The following is a 23,714-nucleotide window of genomic DNA, read 5'->3' as shown; positions in this document are numbered from 1 at the left end:
AAAAATAAGATTGTATGCAGATGACATAATTGTTTATAGGGAAATAAATTACATTGGAGATTGTTCAAAATTACAAAGGGACCTTGAAAGTATCCAACAATGGGTTGAAGAAAATAATATGAAGGTTAATGGAGGCAAATCAACTGTTACAACTTTTACAAACAGGAGCTTTAAAACTGAATTTAAATATACTTTGGATGAGGTAGTTATCCCAAAAGATGGCAAGTGCAAATACTTAGGTGTGAGATTTGAAAGTAATTTGTACTGGAAGGGTCATGTTGATGACATTGTTGGAAAAGCATACAGATTGTTACATGTCATAATGAGGCTACTTAAAGGATGCAATAAAGAATTAAAAGAAAAAAGTTACTTAAGTATGGTTCGTCCATTATTGGAATATGCAAACAGTGTTTGGGATCCTCACTAAGAATACCTAATAAAAGAAATAGATAGTGTGCAGAGGAAAGCAGCACGATTTGTAACAGGGATTTCAGGAGAAAGATTAGTGTATCAGAAATGTTAAAGGAACTTGGGTGAGAAACTTTAAGTAAGAGAAGGGAGAAAACTAGACTTATAGGATTATATAGAGCCTATACAAGAGAAGAAGCATGGGGAGATATCCGTGAGAGGCTTCAGTTGGAAAATAATTATAATGGCAGGACAAACCACAAATATAAAATTAGAAGGAATTTTAGCAGAAGCAATTGGGGTAAATTTTAATTCATTGGGAAGGGTGTGAAGGAGTGGAACAGTTTACCAGGGGTAGTGTTTGATTCTTTTCCAAAATCTGTACAGATATTCAAGAAGAGAATAAACAGCAACAGAGAAAATAAATGAAGTGTTAGAGGACATCTGACCAGTGCAAGTTATTCTAAATTAAAAAATGTGTGTGAATAAATTAATTCCATCCCCTGGTCTAAGGAGTTTGGACAGCCAAAATAGGGGACTGCCTGTAGGGGTGAAGTACAGTGGGGACTTCGAGGGCCCTGGGACCGGTACGGTAGCTGTGAAGGCCCTTCAGGAACTCTGAAAAGTGATGGCAAAAGGGGCTCTGGTTAAGACGCAGCAGGTCGTTATGCTACTTAGGTTCCAGAATGGCTAAAAAAATAAAAATAAAAAAATAATGAAATAAATGCAATGTAAAGTTTAATCTTATACCAGTTGTATAGTATCATTTGAAGTAATTCCACATACTGTATTTATCAGTTGACTATATTTGTAAGTAGTACAGGAGATATTATAAGTAGAATTTTGTAAACAATATAAATTTATTAAGGATGAGCTGTGTGTTTAATAGAAAAAATTGTTAGGGGAAATTGTATAATATTGTATTATAGGAAAATTTTCTTCTCTTGTTAATTTAACATTTAGTGCTTGACAATAATGTATTATAGTGTACCATTTGCCACCGAGGTAGACACCTCATTTTCAAATAAAGAGATTTTGATTTGATTTTGATTAAGAGGAAATCAGATCGACAGACATGACTGTACCTACTTGATTAATAAGAAGAAATGGATCCTGCTTGGAATTTGAGTATAATATCGAAAAGATATAGTTGAGGGAAAGTTGTATCATAACAAATATGATATTAAAGGGAAGAGTAATGAGATGTTATATATGAAGAATGATTAATAAGAAGAGATGGATTCGAATTATGTGTTAATAGAGATGTTGAGATGTAATGTTTATTTCGTCAAGAGGTTATGTGAAGGAAGTTGTTACGAATTCGTATGATACATGTTGGTAGAGGATCGTATTTGAAATGAATGTTGCAGGGTTAGGTCATGCTAAAAGGAACCTAATGGCCCGAGACCAGCTGATTCAATGTCGATTTATGACATACTGTAACAGAAAATGAGTAGTTATTGGACGTCATATCGTCGCTGCCGGGAAAAAACCTCCTATGTGAAATATTTTAGCTTAGAATTTTGGCAGGTAAGGTTCCGTCATCTAAGGTGCAATATTGTTTGAATATTGTCAAAGCATTCTCGCTCTTCATAATGTATGTGCAGCGGGTCAGTGTATCTCCAAAAATATTATCACATAGGAGGTTTTGTCCCGGCAACGACGATATGCTTAATGGTATAGATGCAAGGATTTATATCAAGAATTATCGTCTTATAGAGAATCATTCTTTCCCAAGCAAACAGTGGATTGATGTACCGAGTTAAATTGAATTAATGGCACAGCAGTATATGAAATAAGATTAAGTTATGACTGATGGTAGGATAATATATCAATATTTGGCACAATTTCTCAGTTGATATATTAATGGAATATTTAATGAGAGGTTTATTTGGCTTGTTTATGATTGCCAGTGTTGCAAATGAGTTAATATAGCAGTGATATATATATTTTTTAAATTATAATGATATTTCTAGGGTATGGTAACAATTATTAGTCATAATAAAGAAACTTATTGAATACCTCGGCTCTCATAAGTCAAGAATGTCAACAACAAGAAGACCCAACATGAAATTTTCCCCATAATGAATAAAAATAAAGATAAAAAACCTTGTGTAGGGACAACCCAAAGATCAATTATGATTTTACTTGGAAACTAATCAATTTGTGAGCATTTAATTTTCAATAAGCACGTTGTTCACATAGTAAAACTTTAACTTTTCGTCAGTTGAGTTGAATTACGAGTTAGGAAGTTATGTGATGATATTAATTGAGTAAAGCGACTTTTGGCATTTAATGAATGTATTAGGAGAAGAGAGCCCACTTCAGCTATGTTATCAACAGAAAGCAATGTAAATATGTGTTGATTGATTGCTAAGCACCCTTTTTCTTTTTTCTACAGATTATAATTTAATGTCATTTTATCTGGATTAACATGCTAATAAACTAGTATGCAAGTATGAAGAATGAGATTTCCACCTAATCAATACTTTATTACAAAATGTTTAAAGTTATCTACATTAAAACAGTACCAGTTTCGACCTGTAAAAAGGTCATCATCAGCTGTTGGTGAACCTGCTTAATAGCGATTGTACATAAAACCTTACTAAAAACTAATTTAAGCTGATAGATTATAGTAAAATGCAACAGTTAATGTACTGACACTGACGGGAAAGACAGAAGAACTGGTTGACTTCATGATAGAAAAAGATATAGCCATACTTCGACTGTGCGAGACCAAGAAGAGGGGTACAGGGGAGATCCCTCTGAGAAAAGGATACAGGCTGTATTACAGCGGAGGACCTGAAGCAAAAAATGGAGTGGCCATCATACTTAGAAGAGAAATCCAAGAATATCTGGAATATACAAAGTACGTCAGCGATTGGATGATGATGATGATGATGATGATGATGATGAGACTCCAGTTTGAAAATGGCGTGAAAGATCTATTTCAGTTGTATGCCCCACAAACTGGTTGCATAGATGAACATCTAGAGGACTTCTTAGAGGAAGTGGAGAGACAGATAGAAGATAAGGAAGTGCTATTGATGGGAGATCTAAATGCACAAGTTGGAATGGAAAGACAAGGAAAGGAAGATGTTGTAGGGCCCTTTGGATATGGAAATGTAAATCCAGAAGGTGAGTTGTTGGTGGATTTTTGCATGAGGATTCAAATGATTGTTGGAAACACCTGGTTTAGGAAGAAGAACAGTCAGAAGATTACAAGGTATGGCTGGGGAGACAGACGGACAAAGACCATGATTGATTATATAATCATAGAGAAAGAACACCGGAAGAACCTTGTAGATGTAACAGCCATGCCTGAAGAAGCCTTTGGTGGAGATCATAGAGTTGTGATAGGAAAATTGAAAGTTGGAAAGATTGAAAAACCCCAATTAAGAAGAGAGAAAAGAATTAAAGTATGGAAGTTGAAGGAGAAAATCATACAAGAAGAATTTCAAAGGGAAATAATACCCTTGGTACCCAGGACAGAGGTGGGGAATGTTGAAGAGGAATGGAAAAGATTTAAGGAAGCACTGGTTGGATGTGCAGAAAAGGTGTGTGGTAGAACATCAGGAAATGTGAAAGACAAAGAAACACACTGGTGGAATGATAGGGTAAAGATTAAAGTGAAGGAAAAGAAAATGGCATGGAAAGCATGGAAAACATCTAAGACTGAAGAAAGTAGAAGAAAATATGTGGAGGCAAAGAATTTGACCAAGAAAGTAGTGGAGGAAGAAAAGAGGAAAAGCTGGGCCTTATTCACACAGACATTGAGAGATGATACACAGGACAGCAAGAAATTACTGTATGGTATCTTAAGAAACAAAAAGAGAGATCAAGTAAACACCAGATTTGTGAAGGATGAAGGTGGCATAATTTTAACAAAGCCAGAAGAAATAAGAAATAGATGGAGAGAGTATTTTCAGAAGCTGCTGAACATAAGAACAGATGACAGTCATTCAATGGACGACCAGGAAAGGCAATTAGTTGACGAAGAAATGGATAAAGAAATTACAATGAATGAAATTGAAATGGCAGTAAGAAAGATGAAAAATGGAAAAACTGCTGGAATAGATGAAATTTCAGTGGAGATGATAAAGGCAGCTGGAGCTGTAGGCCTGCAGTGGACATATCGGGTTCTCAGGAATGTCTGGGAGAATAAGGAGGTCCCTGAGGATTGGCAAAAAGGAATAATCATCCCAATTTTCAAGAAAGGTGATAAGAAAGTTTTGAAGAACTACAGGGGAATTACTCTAATATCCCATGTTGCTAAGATAATGGAAAGGATACTGGAAAGTAGAATAAGGTTGAGGGTTGAGAAGCAGATACAGGAAAATCAGTTTGGTTTCAGAAGTGGAAGGTCAACAATAGAGTCCATTTTCATTATGAGACAACTAATGGAAATGCATTGGGAGTACGGGAATGATATGATGATGACATTCATTGATATTGAAAAGGCATATGACAGTGTCCCTAGGACGAAAGTTTGGGACAGTCTGGTGCAAAAAGGAATTGGACAGGGATTAATAAAAATGATCATGGCATTGTATAAGGAATATTGTAGTTGCGTGCAAACACAAGTTGGCAGGACAAGTTGGTTCAAAATAACTAGTGGGCTGAGACAGGGAAGTGTTCTATCACCAATCCTGTTTACAATAGTAATGGATGACATCATGAGAATGGCAAAAGCAGCATATGGAGGAAGAGAAATGAACATGATGTTATTTGCAGATGATATTGTGATTTGGGGAGAAGACGACAGGAAGGTTCAAGAACAGTTGAATGTGGTGAATGAGAAGATTGAAGAATGTGGATTGAAAATAAGTGTAGAAAAGAGTAAAACTCTTGTTATGACTAGAGGGGAGAAAGAAGGGAAAGGTCAGATTATACTTGCAGACAAGTCCCTGGAAGTAGTGGAAACGTTTAAATACCTGGGGAGTGAATTAATGGAGAATGCTTGACTGGATGCTGAGATTAGTAAAAGGATTCAAGCTGGAAGTTGTTTCTATCATAGTGTAAGAAATATGTTATGGGACAAAGATGTGCCAATGGAAGCAAAGGATACTATGTACAAGATGTATTACGTACCCATAACAACTTACGGAGCAGAAACTTGGACAATGACAAAGAAGGATGAGAGTCGAATACAGGCAGCCGAAATGAAATTCTTGAGGAGTATGATACAGAAGAGTAGAAGAGACAAAATAAGGAATGAGAAAATCCGGGAAGAAATTGGAGTGGAAAAAATGAATGATAGAATAGAGAAGAGCCGACTAAGATGGTTTGGGCACATAAAGCGAATGAGCGACGAAAGAATGCCAAAAAAGATGATGGAAATGCAAATTCAAGGAAGGAGAGGCCGTGGACGACCACGATTGAGATGGAAGGATACCATCCAATGCAGCATTATAGAAAGGAACCTGGACTGGGACACAGTGTTGGAAGAGGAGTGGTGGAAAGACCGAAGAAAGTGGAGAGGAACCATATTTGCCCCTACCCGGCTACAGCTGGATAAAGGGAAATGATGATGATGATGAGATTATAGTAATAAACTAGTGTAAGAATTATTTTGGAAAAATTATTTTTGGAAAATATAATAAGATACGTAGCAATAAGGTATTATAGTCACGGATGGTAGAAATTAATTCACACCGTGTGTCGAATGGAGACGTCCACCAGCAGAATTTGTTTAATGAGTAATATTTAGAGGATGTGCCTATGTTCTTCTTCTTCGTTGCAACTTACGATATACTAACATATTAATTATGAGATGAATTTCTAAACCTGAGATGGTACCGGGACTTTATCCATATGCCTACTTGGATGCAGGTAGGGTGGAGAACGAACATTTTTTTTGTTAGTGGCCTTAAGTCGCACCTACACAGATAGGTCTTATGGCGACGATGGGATAGGAAAGGCCTAGGAGTTGGAAGGAATTGGCCATGGCCTTAATTAAGGTACAGCCCCAGCATTTGCCTGGTGTGAAAATGGAAAACCACGGAAAACCATCTTCAGGGCTGCCGACAGTGGGATTCGAACCCACTATCTCCCGGATGCAAGCTCACAGCCGCGCGCCTCTAACCGCACGGCCAACTCACCCGGTAGTACGAAAATTTAGAACTGAGCAAAGCCATTGGGTTGTCTAGGGAAAAGTAATGAGGTAGGTTCCCGTATAATTCCTCATATCAACTTACCCGTTCCTAACATGGAGAACAGACGCCCCTGCAGCCGCTCCTAACATGGGGTACAGACAATGCCTGAAGACAACTCATTCGGCCCATCTGCCATTGTGGTATTGACCTTCCTCTGCCAACTAGGTCGTTGGTTCTCTTCAACTATTGCCTCACCTGCCTGCTGCACCGTTCCAAAGGTCACCTTCTCCACCGAAGCAGCCATTAAGGACTTCACCGTAATCCTGGCAAGGGAACCTTACATGGGACTACCAGCCGGGTCAGCTGGACCAATGTTTTTTAAGAGGTGTTACTCCTCTATCACTCGCCCTTTGTCCCGAATTTTGACAGGCAGAGCCTGGCTTCCCAAACATTGGGTCCAGGTTGGTGTGGTATGCCAGCCTAAAATGGAAATAAAAATACTCCAGGTCTCACTGAGAGTCAGAATACGGAACAAAGATATACGAAGGAGAGCCAGCATGAAAGACACTCTGACGACAGCCAATCAGCTAAAATGGAAATGGAAAGGCCACATAGCGAGACTGGACCAAAATCGATGGTCCAACAAAATGACAATGTGGGATCACAGAGAAGGAAGATGGAACGTAATAAGGCAAATAACTAATAATGTAATAATGTAATAATGTTATTTGCTTTACGTTCCACTAACTACTTTTACGGTCTTCGGAGACGCCGAGGTGCCGGAATTTAGTCCCAGAGGAGTTCTTTTACGTGCCAGTAAATCTACCGACACGAGGCTGTCTTATTTGAGCACCTTCAAATACCACCGGACTGAGCCAGGATCAAACCTGCCAAGTTGGGGTTAGAAGACCAGCGCCTTAACCATCTGAGCCACTCAGCCCGGCAGGCAAATAACTAGATGGGCAGACTGGTTTGCGAGATGGGGAGGAAAACAATGGACAAGAACAGCAAAGATAAGGCAAGAGCGAAAAGACCTAGGAAAAACTGTGCGCAGAAATCACTAACCTTACGGGATACACTTTTGGTTCAAGCTAGGCTGATTAAAATACATATTATAGAAATTGTACAATGGTGAAATATACAACAGTGTGCTTCCACAAAGAGGGAAACCTAAAAGTCACCTTCCTGATCACTCTGGGATAAGATAGTAAAAGTGCCAAGAATACAACTAGAGGTTTTTATGACGCTGATGATGATGCTTGTTGTTTTAGGGGCCTAACATCAAAGGTCATCAGCCCCTAATGGAACAAGATGGACGACATGATATATGATAGTTAAAATTTTAAAATTTATCCACTGACTAGAGTTTTAAAGTGATGCAGAAAAATGAGTATGAGATTAAAACAATCAGTGGATCTAATTCGCAATACCTTATTTTCTAATAAAAATAGAAAATACAGGAAACAAAGGAATAAGGCATTGCCTGAAAATACATAAATATATATATATATATATATATATATATATATATATACCGATATATCATTTACATTAGACGTTAAAATAACACATTAAAATACGCAACACAAACTAAAATGAGGTCAATGGGATAAAAGCGCAATTAACACAAATACACTACGACAAAGGACATCATTACATACGATAAAAAAAGACCACTATCCCTCAAAAAGCGGATGACGAGGTCTGCTGACTGCTCGTCATCTCGCAGGATAAGGGAGATTGTACTCGGGAGGTTAAGACTACGGCACAGATCGACCAGGTCCACACACTCCATAAGGATGTGTACCACGGTAAGATGACCGCCGCAAGTACACACTGGAGGGGGTTCTCCTTTCAATAGATGGGAGTGAGTCAGGATACCGTGGCCAATCCGAAGACGACATAATACCACTGCTTCCCTGCGCGAAGCCCAAAGGGAAGTCCTCCATCGTTGTTCCTTTTATCGCTCTCAGCTTATTTGGAAGTGGAATGGCCTGCCACTCCATCTCCCAATGGGACATAACCAGACGTTTCAGCTGAGTGTGAATATCATTTGCTGGAACCTTGTAAGGCAATGGGGGCAGTGTAACTGCCTCCTTTGTAGCCTTATCTGCTAATTCATTGTCCTCTACACCCATGTGGCTTGGGAGCCACATAAACGTGATTCTGGTGCCGGCATCCGAACACCCATCCAGCAGATCCTGGGCCCGCTGCACCAGAGGGTGCCGAGGGAAACAGGTATCAATAGACTGTAGCGAGCTCAAGGAGTCAGTACACAGAAGAAAGTGTCGGCACTCATCGGACAGTGCTTCACAGATAGCACACTACAAGTTTCCGGGAGAGCAAAAATAAACCTATCATTGTTGACAACAAACGCACAGCCCACCTTCGTTTCTGTCCTTGAACCATCCGTGTAAACTACTACTGAACCTGGATATCGGCCAATCACGGTCAGGAAGAGCCTCCAATAAATCAAAGGGTCCATGTTTTTCTTCGGGCCAGCGTGCAGATCCAGTATAATTTCAGGTTGTCGTACTACCCACGGAGGTACCCCACTTGGTTGTCTGACAAGGCAAGGAACCGAAGGTACGTGAAACAATCTGTAACTGTTATCCAAGCGTATTCCAACCGGCCGCGTTGCTCAAGGACAAGCAGCATAGAGCAGACGGTGTCCACTGTTGGATACGCAAGGATAGCTTGGGTTAAGCGGCATCTGTCGCAAATTTGCAGCATACGACAGAAGGAGCTGCTGGCACACCAGATTCAGCGAGCAGGCTAGCGACGGGGCCTGTACAAAAAGCTCCCGTTGCCAACCCAACCCCGCCGTGGTGGATGCTGTTCAGCTTCGCAAGGATGCTTGGTCTTGCCAAGCCTTATGCTGCACTGCCGTAGTCTAACCTGGATAAAATATGTGCCCTATAGAATTGTAGGAGCACCATGCGGTCAGCTCCCCAATTAGTGAGAGGTTTTTATAAAGTGGTGAACATAATAATTCATCATCATGTACACTGCAGAAAGAAACTGTGCAAGTGTAAAGTATGTTGAAGTATGTTCTCAGGGCAGGGGCGAAATATACAACATGCAATAGTACGCCTCCACGAAGAGGGAATGGTGATGGTCATCTTCTGATCACTCAGGGAAGTAGCAAGATTGTTGTCAAGTAGACATTACGACGTTCGCATGTAGTAGTGATCTTATAAGTCATCATGGAACACATAGTGAAAGGAGGAAATGGATGTGTAGAGTATGTAATACAGAATTTCCAACGGGGGATGATCTCAAGAACTTAAAAGGTACGTCTACAACATTCAGAGGAGAAGCTATGGACGAACAAAATGTGCAGGGAAAAAACTGTACAAGTGTCAATACTGTAACAATATGTTCTTGCAAATTGTGGATCTCGAAAAACACAATTGCATCCACTCGGAGGTGAGACTACACAAGTGTACAACATGCAGTAATATATTCTCACGAAACAAACTAGGAAATAACCTATATAATAGTGCTTTTCAGGACCTGCTCACCTGATGAGTTAAATTCAGCACTGTCTCTGCATTGCAGGAAGCCATAGCCCTTAGGGGATTCACAAGGCTACTTATTTATTTATTTGATGATGATGCTTGTTGTTTTAAGGGGCCTAACATCGAAGGTCATCGGCCCCTAATTATTTTTTTATTTTTTTATTTATTTATTTATTTATTTATTTATTTATTTATTTATTTATATAGTATGAATGTGTGGTCTTCTGATCTGGTGGATTGATATGTTAAAGTATTCTGTATAAATTGGAATGTTTGGAAAATAAAAATAACAAACATCAAATTGGAAATGGAATAAAATATGATTTAATTGTGTGATATTTCTGTGGCTTGGTTCTAAAAGGGCCAATGTCATTTTTTATCGACATTGAGATATTAACTGATACAAAAGCGTTTTATCCTGGCTTGCAACATGTTAAAAGTGCCAATGTCTCTGTTAAGTACTATACGAACAGTTAACGTTTAATTAAATAAGCCCTTGCCAATAATGTTAGATTACCAATAAAGATTAGAGACCTGGCAATTTTTAAAGAATACGATAGAAAAAATTAGTGTTTAATAAGGTGACTTCCACAAAGAAAGTATAAAGTTATTTAAAGTTAGTTGTTGAAAAAAAATAATTGGAAAACTATAAGCAAAACTTCAAATGCTCATAGCTCAAAAACAGGTTTTTTGACGTTGGCCCTTTTAGAACCAAGCCACAGATTTATCTTTAGGTATTTTGTGAAGATATTTAATACCAATATTAGACTGATCGTCATTAGGTATAAAGGAATGGCTCATTATGGTGGAGAGTGGGAAGAGAGGGGGTGGCGAGATCGGGTGGGGGGCATATTTAAGTAGGAGTATATAACTTGGAGAGTTTAGTATTGTATTTCTTTTCTGTTTATTTTTGGTATAAATAAGAATTATGTCAAAAAAATATTAGGTTTCTCATTAATTTAATTGACATTGTAATTTGGATTGAGGTATTGTTCATTATGGATGTAAAGGTTTTCCAAAATGTTAAGTAGTGGACCTTTGATGATGATGATGATGATGATGATGATGATGATGATGATGCTTGTTGTTTAAAGGGGCCTAACATTTAGGTCATCGGCCCCTAATGGTACGAAATGTCCTGACAAATTAAAAGTTCAAAAACATCCTCTGACTAAAATAAAAAATGTCATGAAGAATGAATGGAGGGATATGAATTTCAAACAATCAGTGGATCCGACCCAAAAACTAACATAAAAATAGTAGTACTGATCAAGGGAACACTTCTAATGCACAATCCTGAATCGAGGAGGCTTGTTGGCTAAAGGGGTCCAAAATCCAGGTCAACGGCCCCTAATAATAGTACTAATCGCTAGTAAAGTATTTGGTATTTGTCACGTTGGGGTAGGCTACTAATCAAAAGTAGCGTAGACTCACGGTATTCCACACATGATGTTACAACTCACAAGTATTGTACGTCGCACAGGTAACGCAGACCTATGCTGTTTCTCACATAATGGCGCCACTCATAGGCAACACAAACCGATGGTGTTCCTCACCTACATGTACTAATCACGGACGCCGGTATTCCCGTGGTGTTCCTCATATGGTGGGTACTAATCACAAGCAATGCAGACCCACGGTGTTGTTCATATAGTGGTACTAATCACAGGCAACGCACAAACCCGTGGTGTTTCTCACAATGATACTAATCATGGGTACTGGAAACCCCCAGTGAACCACTTTCTGCTACTACTAACCACAAACCTCTGCTGTACCTAATATAGTGGTACTACCTGCAAGTAAAGGCGACCCTTGGTGTTCCCCGCGAGATGGTACTAATCAAAAGTAGTTTCATGGTTCTAATACAATCATCCCTTGGTTGCCCCTTTTAGTTGTCTCTCACGACAGGCAGGGAATACCGTGGGTATATTTTTCATTAGCATCCCACACCCACAGGGGGTAGACAGAGAGAAAAAGAAGAAAAAGAAGGGATCTGTCACTTCGAACAATGAAGTAATGGACGAAGAAAGGCAAGGGTGACGAAAGGTGCGAAAATGAAAGACTCCCTAGGCCTCGAATGCTCTAATACCGTCAGGGTCGGAAAAAAAAACAAGAGTTGACCAAGGGAGGTCGGACAGGATAGACAAAAGTGAGGAGCCTGGCACAAGTAAGTGGAAGCAATGCCAGGACTCAGCTAAGGGACCCGTGGTCGCCAACCCATACTCCGAAGTTGAAAGCCCCTTAGACCCCTTTTAGTCGCCTCTTACGACAGGCAGGAGATACCGTGGGTGTATTCTTCATCTGCGTCCTCCACCCACAGGGGGTCAGTGGACCTTTCTTTTCTGTTTCTAAAATGGTTAGATCTTCGTTAACAAACTTAAAATTAAGTTTGGACTCTGCCATACATTGTCCTATTGCTGAAAACTAATTATACTTGACAGCATTGACATGTTCCATATATTTTATTGAGAAACTGTGACCTGTTTGTCCTACATATGAGGTCTGGCAGTCTAGAAATCATAGTTTATAAATGCCTGATTGAGAAAATTTATAATTTTGATTGATTGTGTGTGTATTGTAAAAGATAGAGGAACTATTATTATTATTATTATTATTTTTAAAAGCTATTCTTTGAACATATTTCTTGAAAATATCCAAAATTCTATACATGTTTGGATTAATGAATGTGAATGAGTAGTAAGTTTAATGATTCTCTAGTTAGAGTGAAAATTTGACATATTTTAGTTGTATTTATTATTTTGATAATGAATTGTGTATTATATCAATTGGAGTTGGTTATTGATCTTATGATGTTTAATTCATTTCTTAGATTTTTTTTTTTAATAAGGGAATGGTAAAAGCTCTGTTTATATGAACACGTATCAAAACTATGTTACAACTTTATTATACATCTCTCATGTTATCTAACTAGTGCATCTATTCTGAAAGAAGGCTGAACTACACCAAAGGACATCATAAAAATCATATGTTGGAAGAATATACAAGGGCTATTTTTTTTTCAAGGTCCGATCGGTCGCGACAGTCAAACACCCGCGAATATATGATGAACTGCTGCGCAGATGTGTTGCGCAACATCTCTGAAATGACCGTTATGTGCCTCACCTCAGTCCCGTCAGTAGTGAACGTGCAGCGCGCTCGTAAACATGGCTACAACGATTGCTTCGCCCGCCAAGTGTGAAGTGCGCGGTGTAATTCGATTTCTTCAGGCTGAGGGGTGCAATGCAGCCGAAATTCATCGCCGAATAAGTCGTGTGTATGGTGAAACGTGCATGAGCGACAGCAAAGTGCGACAATGGTGCAGGAACTTTACAGCAGGGCATACAGACGTCCATGATGCAGGCGGCCAGGGAAGGAAGCGTGTGTCAACCGATGATCTTGTTCAACGTGTGGATCAGGCAATTTTGATGAACTGCTGCGCAGATGTGTTGCGCAACATCTCTGAAATGACCGTTATGTGCCTCACCTCAGTCCCGTCAGTAGTGAACGTGCAGCGCGCTCGTAAACATGGCTACAACGATTGCTTTCCTGTTTTTATCTCCTGGTAAAATGTGTATTGTTTAATTTCCTGTTGTGTATGTTTATCAGGAACTCAAACGAGACTTCATTAGTTAGTCGGAACATTGAAAGTATGATGAACTCTTCTCAGAAGAACTCTTAAGGTTCCACCTTACTTTTTCCTGCCTGCTGGCTCTTTTGAAGTGTGTGCGCGTGCGTCTTTTATTCAAGAATCTTTCAAATTCAAATATTTTCGCACTGCAAGTTGTGTGGTTAAGCTTATTTTTAATATGTACAACTTTTGCTCTCTCAACGATGCATGTGTTTCTACATTCGTCCCTGTTTTTATCTCCTCGTGAGATATATTATTTAATGTAACACCTTGTGTAAAAAATGGGTTTAATGAAAGGAGTTACATCACGTTCAAGATCATGCTTTCACGTCCTTGAAAAATGAAATTTACCGTTGGTCTTTATAGCTATTGTTGAGAGTGAAGGAGAATTTCCTGTTGTGTATGTTTATCAAGAACTCAAGGGAGACTTCATTATTTAATCGGAACATAGAAAAATGATGAACTCTTCTCAGAAGAACTCTTAAGGTTTCAATCTACTTTGTCCTGCCTGCTGGCTCTTCAGAAATGTGTGCACGTGTGTTTTATACTCAGGAATCATTCAAGAAGAATATTTTCGCACTGCAAGATGTGTGGTTAAGGTTATTTTTAACATGTATAACTTTTGCTTTCTCAACGATTCATTTGTTTCTATATTCATCCATGTTTTTACCTCCTTGCAAGATTTGTATTGTTTAATGTAACACCTTGTGTAATATGAATGCCTACACACTGGCCTATTTTCCCATTTTTTGGCTGATGATGACGCCAACACAGCGTCGAAACTAGTCCCAAGTGCAAATACATGTTATAAATAAACTATAACATTTTTGTATTGAAAAGGTGGACCCTTTCTAGTTTTTCCTATCTTCCTGGATCAGGCAATTCGAGAAAATCGTCGGTTCACAATTTCTGTGTTGAGTGCTTCGTTTCCTGAAATTTCCAGGTCAGCTCTCTACACAATTGTGAGTGAGACACTTCAGTACCGCAAACTTTGTGCGAGATGGGTTCCGAAGATGGTGTCTGACCGTCACAAAACACAGCGAATGGGCGCCGCTTGAGCGTTTCTCCAGCACTACCATGATGAAGGACCGGATTTTTTCAACAAAATTGTCACAGGGGACGAGACATGGGTTGATTTTGAAACTGAAGAAACAAAAGAGCATTCCAAACAGTGGATGCATTCGCACTCCCCGAGTAAGCCAACGAAATTCAAGCGAACATTCTCCAACAGAAAGTGTATGGCTACTGTGTTCTGGGACCGGAAAGGAGTTCTGCTGGTGGAATTAATGGAACGTGGTTCCACCATCACTGCAGCCGCATACTGTGCGACTATTCAACGTCTACGACGGGCAATTCAGAATAAGCGGAGAGGGATGTTGTCAGCAGGCATTGTCCTCCTCCATGACAATGCTCGGCCGCACACTGCAGCTGCCACCACGAACCTCCTGCAGCGTTTCCAGTGGGACGTTTTCGATCACCTAGCATACAGTCCAGACCTGGCTCCATCAGATTTTCACCTCTTTGCTCACATGAAACGCTGGCTAGGAGGACAGCGTTTTGACACCGACGAGGCGCTGCAGACCGGCGTACAAAAATGGTTATAGGCGCAGGCGGCGACGTTCTACCAAGAGGGCATTGACAAGTTGGTACCACGCTACGACAAATGTCTCAATCTGCGAGGCAACTATGTTGAAAAATAGCTGTGATGTATCAGTAAGTGTTACTAATAGAAAAGTGTCAAATTTGTACTGCTGTTTCATTTCGTGACCAATCGGACCTTGAAAAAAAAAAAATAGCCCTCGTATTTTTAATGTGTTATTGTGTTAAATGCGTAATATTTACATCATACATCAAGACCATAGTTTTCTTACATGAACAAGTGATGCAAGTTTAAAATAGACTCATATGATCATAGAATGTTGTATCAGTGAGTCACGACATACCAATGTGACATATTGGGTTTTGGTGATTGTAAATTACATAATGTCTTTTCCATTTCTGATCAACGTTGATGATGGCCCAACAGAAGGGTCGAAAGGCCCAGGAGTTGGAAGGAAGCGGCCGTGGCCTTAATTAAGGTACAGCCCCAGCATTTGCCTGGTGTGAAAATGGGAAACTGTGGAAAACCATATTCAGGGCTGCCGACAGTGGGATTCAAACCTACTATCTCCCGGATGCAAGCTCACAGCTGCGTGCCCCTGACCGCATGGCCAACTCACCCGGTCGTAATGAAATTAATTTCATATCTTCATATATTACAAAATAATTGGAAATATTCTACATATACTTTTAAATTTGTTATTAATCAAAGTATTCTAATTCTTATCTCTCAGCAGCTAGAATCCTATGTTTGTACTTCCTTCTTGAGGACATTGTTCTCAGATTGCCTTCACTACACAAGATGATATAACTTCTCTCCTCCTAAAGAAGTCCTTGAATTGACCCAGTACACAAAGTGGCAAAAGGCTATGGACTGCCAATTAACATCAGTTTTCATAGTCAGTCTCTTCCTAACATTGGGGATATTAGTTCGATATTTAACACAATATTAGAAAAGTCCTTGTGCCAAACAATACACGTCACACTTCTGCACATTTAATTTATTTTCACTGTCTTTACAGCAGAAACTTTCAGCAGCAGTGGGCATCACTTCACAATTGTTGCATTTACACAAGTCAGCGTTTCCCTGACTTTCCGAAACAACAAATGACGGTGGTTCGTTTTCTAGTACAGATGTTGTGCACTTTGGTTCGAATTGATAAGGCTTCATTTTCCTGGACATGATTATTCATTCCAGACAATGTGCTGACACTGCGAAACACTCGCAGGTAGACGGAAGTGGCATGCAATATCCTGTCATAAGGCAAGTGACATACGCTGTCCCCTACCTAAAACTTATGATCTTCATATCTTGCAAGCTAATGGAGATTTTTAAGTTCCGATTTTGGCATTCCCTCTCTTCTACATGAAATCTGACTGAACTAATAAAAAATAAAAAATTGATTTTCATATGTTTACTGGACCTTTAAGGTTTGGTTAGTCCTTTGTCCAGCCATTCACCCATCATGGTTCCTCCCCTCAGCAAACCACAGAAAACACAATAATAATAATAATAAAACCTCGGCTCCTTCAACTGCCTAATTCTCCTAGTTCGGGAACTGGTTGTTGTGTTGGTTTAAATACATTTCTCTCCATAAATGCACAACTCATCAAACTAGTAACCAACAGAGATACATGCAATAGAGAATACATTCCTCTACATAGAGCTGGTGTCAGGAAGGGCATCTGGCTGTAAAACCGGGCAACATTTCATTTCAGGTACCAACCTTAATAAATTGGGGAATAATAAAATAAATTCCTCCTACAGAATGGAGTAGACCGCACAGCCAGCAACTCAACAACAAATGTTGGGTGGTGGAAAATAACCTGACTCCCTATAAGGGCCAAGAGCTCCGGGCAGATGAACTCTAAGTAGAGGAGAGTCTAATGAAATCCCATTAAATGTAGCATCTGTTCTCCCGAGTAGTGGCTACAGAACCCTTCTGTTCAGTTCTCCATGCCAGAAGTGGCCTAATTTGTAACTGACATCAGGCTCAGGCGACAAGCCACAACTAAATGGCTAGATTTGTCAAGAGGAATAGTGGAAATGCTAGGGTGTACTTGGACGCAACGCACATCAGCCTCACCTGACCGCCATGACAAGTGGGCAAAGGCTACCGATTCAAGGGTGGAAGATAGGCCAAACAACTGAGCCAGTCTTGTGTCTCCATTTATATTCTTTTATTTTGAGTTGATACTTCATCTGAGTTTTGTTTGTGTTAATTTGAAATTGTCTTTATTCTCATGCTATCTACTTGCTTTCTCTTCGTGTCCCAAGATGACGACAAGGTTCCAATCTCATGTCAGAGATGCCTTCCTTTCTCTATTCTCTAATTTTTATTCCTGAGGGCTTTTTGCCCTATTCTATATAACGGAAAAATGGTGGCTGATCATCTCCAAGTAGCCTTTCTGGGCTATTATCATGTTTTCAATCGTTTTAAGATTGATTAATTGATTGGCATCCCACAAGTAATGGGAGGTCTGAAATGTTTTTATTTTCGTAATATCATGAGTTGAACCATATCTTTTACCTTTTGCTCTGAAAATTTCTTTGCTTCATAGCTAGTTCCTTTTGGTGCTTATCATGGTGTTTAATAAGATGATTGGAACTTTTTGGTATTTTCTTTGTAAATTTTCCAAGCCTGATTTCATTCTGTGACCCTGGGTCATAATGGTTCCTTATTTTTACTTTGTTTACGTACTGGTCTTTTCTTGCACCTTTTCTCTTCCTGGTCTGTTTGGTATGCAGATTATTCTGGTGTGAATGGCTGTCCATTTATATGTTGTTATGTGCACTTTAGAGCTATCTGCTTTGGTTCTCTGAGATGAGGATTTTTTCTATGAGAGTGGTTTGTAGCCAGATATTTGGTGATTGCCTTTAATGACACGCTTTGATAGAGACCTGCAGGTGTTCTTAAAATCAAATTCCAAGAGGCAAGGTATTTAACATGATACATGTTTGATAGTGTGTACTATAGGCACCGTGCAGATAGATCGAAATGCTACTACTAGCACTACAGAGTGGCCCGTTCTGAAACAAGAGGTGAGGCGTAGGGTGCGAGTCACAGTACAACATGTATGACATTCGAACAAGTTGCGGGTTTAAAACGATTCAATTCGGGGATCTAAGTGAATCATCATGCAATAAAGGAAGAAACCTTGTTGTCAGTGGCAACGTGAACGGCGTTGAAGAGTTAATTTCGAATGGTTTCGGATACACCATAGGAAAAGTCACCCAACAAACGTCTGTCAATTTGCCGCCTTATACCGTGAAACTTGAGGTAGGCAAGGTGTAGTTAGGTAACAATTTATCAAGTTTATTTAGTAAGGATTACTTAATGCACGATTGCTAAGTTGTACGCATTTTTATTTTGTGTTCAGGTTGACCAGAATCGAAATGTCTCTACCAGCGAATGTTCCTGTCCTGTCGGTGCTAGAGGAGCTAGCAAACACAGACCGTCTGCAACAATGGGGAAAAATCGAGCCCGAAAACAATGTCAACAGAAAATATAGAAAAGGCAAACATGTAGAAGAACTGTTCGGTAAAAAGACTTTGACGACATCTCTCTCCCCCTTCGAATTAACTGGGGATATTTTAAAACACATCCCTTGCAGTCTTTGTACAATGCTTCAAGCAGAAGCAAGTACTGAAATCGAACAATCGTGCAGGGCCATAGTCACCTCATTGATAGACAGGGTAGTGAAGGATGTGGAGAGAGAATAATGTGAGGAAATTGTGACACAGCTATTACATTTACAAGTCTCTAACGATGTGCGCGTGCCAGACCATTACACCTTTCGCACTGTGAGTGACAAAATGTTAATGTTTTTACCAGCAAAGTGCAGGTTGATACACATCATATAATTAAAATTTCTCTGGACACTATCTCAATCAGGAAGCCCCTGATGGTTTCAAGAAAGAGAGATAAGAATATCTGCTAGCACGAAAGCACATCAGATCAAAACTAGGCGACATAACTGTGATACTTTAGCTCTCGCATTTGTAAGTGAATATCCAATTGGGGGAGCTGCCTTGAACAATCTTTCTTACAGAAGTGAAATGGAAAGTGAAGCAATAGAATGCTATGGAAGTTCATTTGATGTTCGTGTTATTCGATGTGGGTTAATAATCCACAAGAAACAACCTTGGATTTGTGTATCTCCAGATGGCATAGTTGTCAAAGGAAATGTAGCTGACAGTGTGCTAGAAGTTAAGTGTCCATCTTCCTGTAAAGATAAACCAATAGTAGATGAGTCAGGAAATGTGCGAGAACATTATCTTTACTCTACATACATACATACATACATACATACATTATCATTATAGACTGTTATGCCTTTCAGCGTTCAGTCTGCAAGCCTCTGAGAATTTACTAAACCTCGCCACAATCCTCGATTTGCAACTAGTGTTGTGGTCTCATTTAGTTCTATACCTCTTATCTTTAAATCGTTAGAAACCGAGTCTAACCATCGTCGTCTTGGTCTCCCTCTACTTCTCTTACCCTCCATAACAGAGTCCATTATTCTCCTAGGTAACCTATCCTCCTCCATTCGCCTCACATGACCCCACCACCGAAGCCGGTTTATGCGTACAGCTTCATCCATAGAGTTCATTCCTAAATTAGCCTTTATCTCCTCATTCCGAAAACCCTCCTGCCATTGTTCCCACCTGTTTGTACCAACAATCATTCTTGCTACTTTCATATCTGTTACTTCTAACTTATGAATAAGATATCCTGAGTCCACCCAGCTTTCGCTCCCGTAAAGCAAAGTTGGTCTGAAAACAGACCGATGTAAAGATAGTTTCGTCTGGGAGCTGACTTCCTTCTTACAGAATACTGCTGATTGCAACTGCGAGCTCACTGCATTAGCTTTACTACACCTTGATTCAATCTCACTATATTACCATCCCGGGAGAACACACAACCTAAATACTTGAAATTATCGACCTGTTCTAGCTTTGTATCACCAATCTGACATTCAATTCTGTTGAATTTCTTACCTACTGACATCAATTTAGTCTTCGAGAGGCTAATTTTCATATCATACTCATTGCACCTAGTTTCAAGTTTCAAGATATTAGACTGCAGGCTTTCGGCACAGTCTGCCATTAAGACCAAGTCGTCAGCATAGGCCAAACTGCTTACTACATTTCCACCTAACTGAATCCCTCCCTGCCATTTTATACCTTTCAGCAGATGATCCATGTAAACTACGAACAGCAAAGGTGAAAGATTACAGCCTTGTCTAACCCCTGTAAGTACCCTGAACCAAGAACTCATTCTACCATCAATTCTCACTGAAGCCCAATTGTCAACATAAATGCCTTTGATTGATTTTAATAATCTACCTTTAATTCCATAGTCCCCCAGTATGGCGAACATCTTTTCCCTTGGTACCCTGTCATATGCTTTCTCTAGATCTACGAAACATAAACACAACTGCCTATTCCTCTCGTAGCATTTTTCAATTGCCTGGCGCATACTGAAAATCTGATCCTGACAGCCTCTCTGTGGTCTGAAACCACACTGGTTTTCATCCAACTTCCTCTCAACGACTGATCGCGACTGATCGCACCCTCCCTTCCAAGATGCCAGTGAATACTTTGGCTGGTATACTAATCAATGAGATACCTCAATAGTTGTTGCAATCCTTCCTGTTCCCTTGCTTATAGATAGGTGCAATTACTGCTTTTGTCCAATCTGAAGGTACCTTACTCTGACGAGCAAAAAAATAACATACAGTTAAAGACAAGTCATATGTATTACACACACATACAAATACTGATTTACATTACTAGCTTGGAAAACTGATATATATATAGCAAAGCACAACAGTTAACAGTACCTATTTATCAGGACAAAAAGTATGTCGAGTAATGTCTCACCAAAATGACAAAGTTCTATTTCAATAATTACTTGCTAAAAATGAGCGGTATTTATAATAATAATAAAGTATTTATTTATCAAGTCTTGCTTGTTGAACGTTGATCGGATCAATATGTAAACAATGAATATATAAAACAAACTGATGGTAGAACAATTCTCAAACTATTTAATTATTGGAGGTTGCAAATTCGTTAACACGCAACACATATGCACAATGTCATCCACGTGTGGAAAAAGTTCTGTTGGCAATTTCTGTAATATATTGTATATTTTGATTCTTTGAATACACCTTTCTAAGTGAATTCTAACACTTGCAATATTGTAAGTACTCTCAACTTTCTCAGCTGATAATCTACCGTCATGTAAGAACGGTGGTGTCACGATTATGACACCGCGGCCAGATGAGTTAGTTCTGATGCCAGGAAATCCTTCATCAGCCATGACCTCATCGCCAGGTTGAAGGAAAGTTAATAAACCACTGTCGGTTGTTATGAATGAGTTGCTAGCTCTTCCACCGGAACATTTAGATTTAAAGGCGATCATACCACAAGGTGTGATTGCAATTAAAACTTTTGCAGTGTAGCAACCCTTGTATTGAGAACAGAAATACACACTCTGATCTACTTGGGGAGGCTCTTCAACCTTAAATACTGGGCAATCAATAATGACTCGATAATTACCATAATTTCTCTTAAATGCTGGAGGCAATGTTTCTTGAACACGTTCCTTACTAGGTCAGAATATGAAATGTTTCATACGCAGTGCCAGTTGCATAAGTACGGTCATGTCCTCATCCCGAGGTGGTGCAGCTCTTTTCAGGCACACCCCCATTGGAGGTGAGCTGCATGTACAATTTCAACCACACACCAGCCCTCCTGCCATTTTTAAATTTCTGGCAGTACCGGGAATCGAACCCGGGCCTCCGAGGACGGCAGCTAATAACACTAACCGTTACGCTACGGAGGCGGACAGTACGGTCATAAAAAAATACGTGAAATTGTTGTCCTGTGAAGACCGAATAGCACTCTCAAAGCAAAATAGGACAGTCCGATTTTCATTTTCACAAGGAAAATGAATAATCTGATTTCTTTACATACCTTCAAAATGTTACAGTTTAGTATTGACGCAAGGCAAAGACGTTAAAGTTCACACCTGTTAAATCATGCATTTGTGTATTGTTCCTTATGGAACCGTAGCCTTGGAAACCTGGACCCTTGATGTCTGCATGATCGTCTTCAGTTCCACACATTTTATCATGCTTCATAATGTACCCTACCAGACCGAAATTACGTGGAATACATGCTTGGGTATTTACGCCATTTTCATTATTTTATTGAACAAGAAAACATGAAGTCTGAACAATGAAAATCAGATGCATCTGTTCCCATGGATGCATCCTTGGTTATGTTACTTGGGCAAACTGCACTTGAAAATTTTCCGTCTGATTTTTCCTTTTTTAATCGCTTGAGTTGACTGTGAAAGCGCTGTAAGCTGGGTCCCGGTGACACATGCCTTTTCTTGGATTCATCCGAAAATATTGTTGGAACATAGGCTGGACTTATTGGGTGTCCAGATCTTCTGTTTCCAATGAAATGTGCACTAAATATTCTTGAGTAAGTCGTAGGTTGCCAAAGTGATCCATCAGAGCTAAAAATTAAAACCAATATTACATTAAATCGGATGAATTGAACTCATTGCAAACATGTGCGATACGTATGTGTAGGCCTACTTACTTTGTTCAGTTAACTGCCTCCTTCGGTCCACATCTATCGCTCGTTTTGGAAAACGATAAAATTGTACTTCACTTCCCGTATTTGCGTAAGTATTGGAACATCCGACAATACAACAATTGCGTTTATTTATCTCCTTTTCTCTGCCATTATCATCGGATTGACCACACGCTCAGTCATAACAGAACAGCTACTGCGAGTCTGGAGTCTGCCTCACGTGTTGTTCTCCACCCAGCCGCTAGAGCGACAAGCATGGTGCCTATAGTAAAGTGATAAAGACAGTAAGTGGTGTCGGGCAGACCGAGGTCCCTGGAGAATATGAGAACCTTTCATTTCATGTGGTGGATTGTTTTCCAATACTACTGCTTCATGTATCTGGACACTGATCATGTGTGGCTATGCTTGGTTAATAAGTTGTATGAAACTTGTGACTGCAAGAAGGGGTGTTAGGGCGATTCCTTTCCCTTTAATTCCAGCCATGACATATTTTATTTACCTTGTGTGTTCTTTTCTGTGTTTGTGTTTTCCTTATTTAACCTTTTATTTTATGCCAAACACCATGGTAAATGGGTATGTTTATTTTTAACACTTTAACTGCATCATATGATACAATATAACTGCGCAGAGCTTCTAAAACAGCACAAGAGCAGTTTGTAGCATTTCCTGCATCAAGATAGTTCACAGAAACAATGTGCAGCTCTTCAATCTGGCTGGGACTTGGAATATGATGATAAAAACACAATGACCCATTCTATCTGTAGTTTCATCATAGAGTATGTTGATGTTCTTCCCCACTAGAGCCTCTGATGTTCTTTTCTGGGGGTCAGATGCAACTTCTAGAAAGG

The 23,714-nt window shown here is 39.6% G+C and overlaps 1 protein-coding gene across 6 annotated transcripts in view; it reads right to left on the bottom strand.

The window, feature by feature from the left end:
- Positions 1 to 23,714, bottom strand: part of LOC136878082 (uncharacterized) — a 326,911-nt gene that overhangs the window by 281,008 nt on the left and 22,189 nt on the right. The window contains exon 2 of one of the 6 annotated variants that reach the window (XM_068225466.1): positions 19,397 to 19,478. The exons of the other annotated variants lie outside the window; for them this stretch is intronic. The gene's annotated coding sequence lies outside the window, so the exon portion shown is untranslated. The remainder of the gene's footprint in view (positions 1 to 19,396; positions 19,479 to 23,714) is intronic. 6 annotated transcript variants of the gene reach the window in all.

This window comes from Anabrus simplex, chromosome 1 (genome assembly GCF_040414725.1).
Source record: "Anabrus simplex isolate iqAnaSimp1 chromosome 1, ASM4041472v1, whole genome shotgun sequence".
In the NCBI taxonomy this organism is placed as follows: domain Eukaryota; kingdom Metazoa; phylum Arthropoda; class Insecta; order Orthoptera; family Tettigoniidae; genus Anabrus; species Anabrus simplex.
Note: the sequence above shows the minus strand (reverse complement) of the source record. Positions and strands in the feature narration are given on the sequence as shown.